Source organism: Drosophila simulans, chromosome 3R (genome assembly GCF_016746395.2).
Source record: "Drosophila simulans strain w501 chromosome 3R, Prin_Dsim_3.1, whole genome shotgun sequence".
NCBI classification, from domain to species: Eukaryota; Metazoa; Arthropoda; class Insecta; order Diptera; family Drosophilidae; genus Drosophila; species Drosophila simulans.
The window spans coordinates 391708-401884 of record NC_052523.2 but is presented as its reverse complement, the minus strand read 5'-3'; the positions used below and the strand labels follow the sequence as shown (position 1 = coordinate 401884).

General features: G+C 39.1%; 1 protein-coding gene across 1 annotated transcript in view; it reads left to right on the top strand.

Annotated features, from left to right (window-relative positions):
- The first annotated feature begins 723 nt into the window (after window positions 1-723).
- Window positions 724-10177, top strand: part of LOC27207479 — a 97367-nt gene continuing 87913 nt past the window's right edge. Inside the window, 1 exon segment of the mRNA XM_039295414.1 lies at window positions 724-877. The gene's annotated coding sequence lies outside the window, so the exon portion shown is untranslated.

Here is a 10177-nt window from a genome sequence, read left to right as displayed (position 1 = left end):
ACATGGACATATAACGATACTCGGGAAAAATAAAATCAATCATCTGAACCAGCTTCAAATAAAAAAAACCAGCCCCAGTCAACCACGAATTGAAGCGAGTTCGAATGAAGTAAAAATGTTGACCAATGCGCACAATTGGCAATTTGTGAAGTTAATCGAAATTAATAAGCTGACTCCTGCCATAGCTCTTGCACACACACAAAAAAAATATATAAAATATACAAGATGTATAGGCAATGCCCAGTAGGAGCGAAAAATCGTAAATTGTGCAAATGTAGGTGCTGGGATAGCGGACAAATGATTTAAATATTCTGAGAATTCTGAAGACGGCGGAATGTAAGAGCACGTAATATAAACAAACGTAATATCTAACGCCCTAAAACCGCCCAAAACTGCGTGCCCACGCTTTTGAAAAATTTCTATCGATTTAAATTTTTCAATTAATTTCGATAACCCAGAAAAATGATTTAATTTCGCGTTCGCATTCACACTAGCTGAGTAAGGGGTATCTGATAGTCGGGAGACTCGACTATAGCATTCTCTCTTGATTTTCTATTAATATTGGTAATTCAAATTGAATTATTTTCATTAATTACGTTCATACGAACAAAGTTGACTAGCATACACCATCATCTTTGTACATTGACGAGAACACGCAAACTCACCAGTATGATGGAACTCATTTGTACAACACTCAATACAGTGCGCTCTTATAGAAAAAGAATGTGCGGGTATTTAGTGAGTTTGAGTCCTGGGAAAACGTTAGTGCCGTAAATGCAAAGGAGACAGTAAATATCCAAACATTTGTGAAACTGTAGGAGTAAATTTAATTCTACAACAACAACCGTTTTTTATTACACAAATGGTTGTGGTTCGGGTAATATTTAAATTCTTATTAAAAGATAATATTAAATATTTATTACATTAAATAAATATCAGTTAATAATGAATGAAATTATAAAAATATAATGTTTCATATTGTTTTATACTGAAATTTTAATCGTCTAATAGGCCCGTTACTGTCAACCAATGAATATTAGTTATAGATATCAACATACATAATCAGCCAAAATATTCTAACGAGGATACTTTACATACATTCTTCTTCACTGACGTCATTAAACATGATTGTGCTTTCTTATTTTTTTTTAATCATAGCTTTTGAAATATCAAGAAGAATCCAAGATATGAATGAAGCCCAACGATTATTTTTAATACTGCTCACGAACTCCACTTAGCAGCAAGTTCATTTACTGCTCATAATTGATTGACGTCATTGACCATCATAAGCCTTACATTTTAAGTGATAATAATTTCGGGCAGTTTAAAGTTATTCCCCATATGTAAACTGTCCGATTTGCGGGGATAGACAGGAAAAATATTTTAGGTAAATCAGAAAGTTAACGAATTAAAAAAAAACGGTGAAAACCTTGTTAGCAAACGTCGTAGCTTAGGCGTCTTACATTTTACTGATTGTAATATCTAGCAGAATAAAAATACTAGGAACCTTGTAGACATTTCCGACCATATAAAATCTAAATATTCTTGAGTATGATCAATAGAAGAGTCGAGCTACCCCTGTCCGTCCGTCTGTTTGTTTGACGCCTAGATCTCAGGATTAGACATTAGGCATAAATCAAGTTTCCTGACTAGAAAATAATGATTAACAAAGTCAAATGCTTTACTAAAGGCAGTGTTGATGACATCTGTTTGAAGATTATTTTTGAAGCCCTGTTCTACGAAGGAAATTAGCTCCAAAAGGGAAACTTAATAAAACAAGTTTCCTCACTTGAAAAGAATGATCAACAGACTCAAACGCTGAACTAAAGTCAGTGTAGATGACATCTGCCCTGTATAACGAAGGAAGTTGGCTCCAAAGGTTAGTGCTTGTTTTTCTGCGATTCATAATTCCGTGCTGACATAGTGATATAATAGACTAACAAGGTGCTGCAAATGAGAAGTAATAGCGTTTTCAAAAAGATTAGGTATAACCGACAATTTAGTTTCAGTAGAGCCCTTCACTAAGCTTCCGATCAGAATCTAACCACACAGCCAAAGATTCCTTCGGCACCTGGCGAATAGACAATAGATCGTAAAGCAGTTTAGAGTGGGACAAAATATTTGATTCAACTTTTCTATCGCAAATTTGTTGTTTGCCGCAGTAAGGATCGGATCAATTAAAGCCAATTATAACACAAGAGACAATGCTCTAGTCGAGTTCCGCGACTATCAGATACCCGTTACTCAGCTAGTGTGAATGCGAACGCGAAACCTCATCATTTTTTCTGGGATATCGATAGATATTGGGAAATAAAAAGACAAAACATTTAAAAATTGTTTGAGAGTGTGGGCAAATCAATAGAAATTTACACGACCAATAATATTTTAAAAAAAGATCCAACAATTAGAGTGGGCGTGGCAAAATTTTTTTTTTTAAATACAATTCGAAAAAAATATCGAAAAATTGTTCAAAAATGTGGGCGTAGCAGTTTTGTGCGGTTTGTGGGCGTTAGAGTGGGCATGGCAACAAGGGTCTTGGGGAGTGGGTCGCACTACCTTTTGAGTCTTTGTCTCTAAAATCTGTATTCTGAATCTCAACCTTCTAGCTTTTATAGTTCCTGAGATATCAACTTTCATACTGTCAGACGGAAAGACTGACATAGCTAGATCGACTAGACGATTGATCCTGATCAAGAATATATACATAGTCGGAAACGCTTCCTTCTGCCTGTTACATACTTATCAACGAATCTAGTATACCCTTTTACAACGGCTGTTGGGCGTTCCCCTTAGATAGCCAGCGGCTTTCCTGCGCCTTGGACATTGCACATATAGCTTAAGGCGAAAACTATCTTTAGCTACTGTAGTTTGACGCATAAATGATTTAATCTCGTTCGCAACCCCTAGGTAAGCATCACAACAGTATTTTAGATTTGGGTCCGTGGCTATTTCATTACTTGTTACTTGTTAACCAATTTATTACATATCCAACAGTTACATTTGGCTGCTCAGGGCTTATAACCGGTTGCATTTGTTTTGGAAGCAGACAACATAAGTATCTATATTGTCTTCGATTCTGTACTGAACTGAAAAATCTTAAAATCAATCGCACTCCCTTTCTTAAGTGTTGGCCATGAGGGCTCCTACATCCACCCTTAAGTCGCCTCTTACGACATGCTGGGTACGCTGAGGTAGTATTTTTCTGCCGCCACCACACATGACACCTGTTTTGTTTTAGCCACCCACTCTGTTAGCCATATTGCCAACTCAGGGATCAGCTGGTTAGACCACCTCCCCCGTTGCGACGTTTCCCATCAGCTCTGCCACTCACCCAGCAGCCACTCGTGGGCATCTAGTCGGATACATGCTCCTCTCAGGTATGGTCCCCTACTAGTGGCATTGCTCTAGATCTCTATATTGGTGCAGCATATAATAGCGAAGCCTTTCCTACCGACACCAGTAGTTTTCTGGTTGGATATCTTGGTCCATCGACGTTGGGCATGAGTCTAGCCAATAAAGCAGTTGCAATTGCTACCTTCTGGCTGGCGTTACTTGTGTGGTTATTGAACGATAGTCTGTGGTCTATTAGAACACCCAGGTACTCTAGGGACTCTTATGAGGTCACTTGTGCGCCATTGACGGAGACCGGCACAGTCTCCACATGCTGCTTAGTAGAACTGTCTAGGTCTTGTGCGCCGTGATTGCTAGCCGGCCTTCTCGAGCCGGTGGATGGAATTTTTTCTTGCAAATCAGCAATTGTTTTGCCGACTGCTGTAATTGCCACATCGTAAGCAAAAATGTGGCGCTTTACTCACAAGGGCTTGTTGATGGCCGAGATCCCATCGAACATGATATTCCACAGGAGCGGACCTGGTACCGTTCCCACTTGAGGAATACCTGCTGAAACTCTTTTTGGGCTAGCTTCCGTATCGTAGCTGCCAAAGACCACCCGCAGGTACTCCGGCATCCCCATTATGTTTATGGCTCCGAGGATTACTGGCCATCTATCGGTGTTGAAGGCGTTCTTTCCGTCCAGAGTCACAATTGCGTATTCCTTCCTGCCTCCTAGCCATCTATCACCAGCAAGGGCGGTCTTGGCGATGTTACTAACGGCCGAGAGGGCGTCCCTTCCGGAAGCCATATAGCTGACATCCTAGGCCGTTGATTATCTCGGTGATTTCCTCTATTCAGGTATACAGGATACGTTCGAGCAGTTTTTCAACTATATCCGGTAGACATAAAAGTCGGCATCTGTTTGCAGCATGTGCAAGAATATTGTGAATAAAAAATTTCGTTGCTAATTAGTTTTCAAACCCAGGGAAGATTGGCTTATAATTAGGCCCCATACAAATTTTATCCCTTTCCAAAGGTTTGTTACTATTAAATTATTTAGACTTTGGCTCTCTAAATTTTTCTTTATTTTTTACTTCATTACTATGACCCAAGAACATGATTTCGATAGTGGACACAATTGGTCCTCTACCAAAATCATATAATGGCAATGAACTAAGGGCGTTGGAGTGGGCGTGGCAAAAAAATTTTTTGTCAAATCGCTAGAAAAGTTTTTCAAAAAATGGGGACGCGGGAACAAAGGTCTAAATCTCAATCTTCTAGCTTTTATAGTTCCTGAGATCTTGACGTTCATATTGATCCTGATCAAGAATGCATGTACCTTATATGATGTACCTTATATGTACCAACATCGGTCAACAAAATTGCGCTGATGTCTCTAGAATCTGAATGCTGAATCTCACCCTCTAGCTTTTATAGTTCCTGTGATCTCGACGTTCACACGTACAGAGGGACAGACGGACATGGCTAGATCGACTTTTGCAAAATTGTAAGTTTCCCACCAGCCAAACATCTTTTTGTGACGCTCACTCTTACGCCTACAAACCGTTCAAAACTGATATGCCATATTATCTACGCTCCCCCTCTCGAGAGCTCTTTCTCTTGTTCTGCTGATCGCTCTGCAATTAATTCGCTCATTACCATTAGCTTTTGTATAATTGTAAATATCGCCTAGATTAAATTCTCGCTCGCTAAACTCAATAAAACATATCGTTCAAAATCGCAAAATAAATATCGTCTTTTAGTTGCTTAAAACAGCTAAAAAAAAGCTTACTAGCTCAACAGATATGGTAAATCTTTAATGAAAACCCGAAATTGGCCGATTACTCATATTTTTAGACGAACAGTCAAATAGTGTTAAAAATCAACCCATTGTCGTTAAATTACGACTCTGGTATGAACTGCAATGCACGCATCTTATACATACATACATTTAAGTCTGTATGTATATTCGGCTTCACCGAATACACAGAAGTATAATTAGAAGTGTAAGAAGACAAAAGAAGTCAGTCACAAATAACCCTTCATATTGTTCACATTTACGACGTGTGTGCGTTCTTTACATATAAAAAACCATCCACGGTACATGATCAATAAACAGTCTCTGCAGAATTACTACCATCATTTTCATTTATATTTTAATTTTACAAAAAAATTAAATTATAAAATTAAATTAAATTAAACAGTGTCCTCATTTAAAAATTGTCTTCGTGGATGCTGATAAGACAGCATTTGTTGTGGTGGCTTATTACGAGGGTTAATGGAACGGACGGTCCTCCAGCCAGGCAGCTAGCTGGCCGGGGCACAGATTTCCCTGATGAAGAATAGATGGCCAGTGAGTTTGCGTAAGATTCGGCAAACGACTTTGTTATCCCGTTTCAGAGATTCTCGAGCTTCAATCGCCTGGTGAGGATTACAGCCTGGGTCCTACGGTTTGCGCGAGGGTGCCGCAAACAGAGAAGCGATCTTTAGGAATACGGCCTTACTGCAGCACAATGTAAGTCCGTGGAAAAACTGTTGGTCAGACTGACTGCACAACTGGAGTCGTTGCCCGACCCGATAAGGTCGGTGGAAGCTGGAAAGGACGTCGGTAGCTTGAGCGACATTCGAGAGAACTGGATTCCGAGTTTACGGCAGAATTAATGCTGCACTGTGCATGCCGTACAGTGCGAGGAGTCCCGTAATACTGTCACACAGACACAATGTCACAGAACTGATGGTCCGACATATCTACGCCAGGATGAAGCATCAAAAAGTGAATGCTACAATTGCTGAGATCCGGATGAAATTCTGGGTCACGAAGATGAGGCGTGTGATTCGGAGAGTTATCTTCGTAAAAAGTTGCATCCAGCGCGTCCGTTGCCGCCGATAATGGGACCCTATCGGCGGACTGGATGCGGGTGGATGGCTTTTGAAATATACTTGACTGGATATACTTGACTGGACTACTTTGGGAAACTGTTGATGACTGTGACCCGGCACAAGGAAAAGCGTTGGGTCGCCTTGTTCAAATGACCTACTCAAATTGGCCACTCCTATTTTCGGGATAGGCCTGGATTGGATGTGGAGCTGCCCAAGGAGGGTTCTACGAGAAAGCAGTGGAGGATTTCTCGCCTGCTACGAGACCCTTTCCGGAGGAGGTGGGGCCTGGAGTATCTGCCTACGCTTGATCGACGCGAGAAGTGGTACCGAATAACGGAGCCCGTCCACCAGGGTTATATGGTCTTTGTCTGCCTCGCCCCGACGAGAGTGATTCAAGGGCATCGTGGAGTAGGTCTACAGCGGGTCCATCAGCGATTCGTCAGACGCGCTAAGGTTCGAGTAATAGACAATGGCCTATAGAGGACAATGATTCGACACGTCTCTAAACTTGCACTTCTGGTATTTCAGTAAAGCGGTTCTTCACGTGGTTAGGGTATTCGGGGAGGTTAAGTGAACTTATGCTGTGAACCAGTTTTAAATCTGAGGGATTTGTTAGCTAATTGTTTGCAGGCACACTAATTGTTTTTTCCCCATCGCCATGTTGAAAATTAGCCGGGAAACTTGGCTTTTTAATTGTCGTGTGAAAGTCTGGAGGTTGTAAAAGTTAGTTGTAACTGTTATAACCATGAATTCTTACAGAATAAAACGAGCCTACTACCACTGATTAGTTTGCCACTTTCTTTCGAGATCCAGGGTGGAGTAGCCGTTTAAGGCAACTTCGTTCGCGCAACGTCAAATATATGGCCATGGGCCTCCTCCTACCACCCTTAAATCGCCTCTTACTACATGCAGGGTACGCTGAGGTAGTATTCTTCTCCCGCCATCACACTTGGTTGGTTTTAGCCAGTAGTCTCGTGGCTAGTAGTCTAGTGGACTAGTGGTAGTCCAAGCATTTGTGTTGGCACTCCGCCCATACCAACAACTCAGGGATGAGCTTAAGACCACCTTCCCCGTCGCAACGTTTACCATCTGTTCTGCCACTCAGCAGCTACTCGTAGGCTGAGAGTATTGATCTCCACATCAATTGGCGGCAAGCATGCCAGAGCTAGTGCATAGTCTCCACCTTTTTCCTGCTACTTAGTAGAACTGACACTGCAGCTCTAGTTTTGAAGTCGCTACAGGCGCCGCTATATGCTCAGCTTTATTATTGTATTAATGGAATTTTATACCAGTTACTCGTATGGTAAAAGGATAAACTGAATTCGTTGAAAGGAATCTAACATGTAGAAAGAAGAGTTTCCTTCTGTCCGTCTGTAAAAAGGCCGAGATCTCAGAAACTATAGAAGCTAGAAGGCTGAACCATAGACGCAGAGCAAGTTCGTTGACCTATGTTGACACGTCCACTTTTATGCCCACAAGCCGCCCCAAACTGCCACGCACACACTTTTAAAAAATGTTTTGATATTTTTCATATATTTAGTATATATTACATATATTATTAGTCTTTTAAATTTTTATCGATTTCCTAAAAAGCTTTTTACCACGCCCACTCTTACGACTACAACTCATATATTTTATATTATTAACCAATACCTATCGATATCTTCTTCATCATAATCATCATATCATCTTTTTCATTTATATTTAAATTTTCGAAGAAAATAATTATTAAATTAAATAAAATTAAATAAAGCAATGACCTCATGTCAAATTAGAGGTAGGGTATAATAGATTCGTTGGAAAGTACGTAACAAGTAGAATATAAATTAAGTCTTTCCTGTCCCGCGTCGATATAGGAGGCGTGTCAGAGTACGTTGTCCAGCGGCGCCAGCTGTTGTTCGTGAAATCTTGCAGTGGAAATGCAAGTCGGTTACAACAAATCTTCAAATAACAAGATGCGTAACGGCCATACATTCGTTTGGCACTATGCAGCCACTTTCTTGGTGACGGCCAAAATTGCTCTATGTCCGCTCGCTTACGCTGAGAGCGTAAGAAATCTAAAAATTGAATTTGCTTGCTTGTGTGAGTAAAAACAATAGACGAGAACGTGTGTATGTGTGCGTACTTCAATTCTGATCGAAGATACGAATTTACATGCTTGGAGTTTTGACCATTTTCGTAGCAATATGATGAACTAAAATAATAATTAAAAATTCACGCCCTGACTATTATAATTTTAAAGTTTTTTAAATTCGTATGTTAAAATCGCCGCTCGAATTAGCTACCGTTTAAATATTTATATTTTATTTTTATTTTATTTATATTATGTTATGTTAATTAATTATGTGTAATATATGTAATAATCGGTACCCAGGGAACAAAACGGGGAGGCCATTACAATTGTAATGGGGTCCTATATTTATTAGACCTTTTTCTTCCCAAAGTGCGCGCTTTTTAAAATATCAAATTCGATAGACCAAAAAAAAAATATGAAACTGAAAAACAACTGAATATAATGCGCATTTTAAATAATAAAAATTGATCATTTACATCCATCATATTAAGTCATATGATTTAATAAATATACTAAATAATTAAAGCACATATAAAGGAAATTAAACATAAATTTGTTAAAAAAAGGCATTACATTGAGAAATAAATATTTCATAAAAATAATACGGAGTAGAAAATAAACATTTATAAAATAAATAAAAATATGAAATCTGTTTATTGCAAAAGTCATATCTTAAGGCATATCCTATCTTATTATTTGTAATCTCGACTCTCTGTTGCTCTTAAAGCAATCAATTTTAACTTTTTTAGTACATAATAAGATACTACTAACACTAATATTTATTACAGTTATGTTATTATTTAGTTACATTATTTATTATTATTTTATTACTGCATTTCCTCGTCTCTGTTCTCTTTTCTATAACGCGTCTATCTTCTCGCGAATCGAGCCGTACGATACACGGCAGCGCCCCTCGGTCGGTTGGGCGGGAGGTGTGGCCGTGGGACCCGTGCGAAAAGAAAAAAAAAAAAAAAGAAGTGCGGACACAAGCACTCAAGCAATCATTGCCTTAATATTTGGCTATTACTATTTCTAAGCTTTATTTAAATAATAATAACGTTAATCTCGTGCGAAAAGACGCTAACTCAAAAAAAAAACTAATCAAAAAAAAAAAAACAACCAAAGGAGTGATGCTCACGAAAACTTTTCTCCTTTTTTTTATTACAATAAATAAATATAAAATAAATAAATTCAACAAATATAAAACAAAAAAGATAAAACCGTTTATATCAATAACTTCAAATAATAAAAAAATGAGTCAGAAAGACCTTCGGGCCCAGCGCCAACTTGAGCAAGACCAACGTCGCCTCTCTTTCCAACGAAACAACGCGTACTTAGTCGTACGGTCAATCACCCCCGACCCAATCAAATACACGACTTACCAACAACAAGCGAGAGAGCGCGGTCTTGCTCTCCATAAACCTTTAAAGGGACTGTTGAAATGCCCGAGCAAGAGCAAGCTTAAAATCTTTGCTTATCAACTGGCTCTGTTACACCTGCTGTGACAAAAACAACAACTCCACTGGTACACGCCCAATCAACGATGACTGCAAGTTCTGCTGAGCAAGCACCAAAAATAAATTCACTGAGTGCTGCACCCTCAGCAAAAAAAAGTTCATCGACCATACAGACTGGTATAGATCGATACATACAAATAAAGCGAAAACTAAGCCCGCAAATTCTTTAATGGGTAATAAATCAAAAATAAATTGTGACACAACAAGACAGAAAACTAACATACCCAACAATGATAACCGATTTGTCATTTTGGCCGATGATTTAGACGATCTGCCAAATTCTGACAAAAACATTAAGCCGCCTAAGCCGCCTCCAATCTACATTAGAGAAAAAAGTTCCAGCGCCCTCGAAAACAAAATAATGGACGTTATT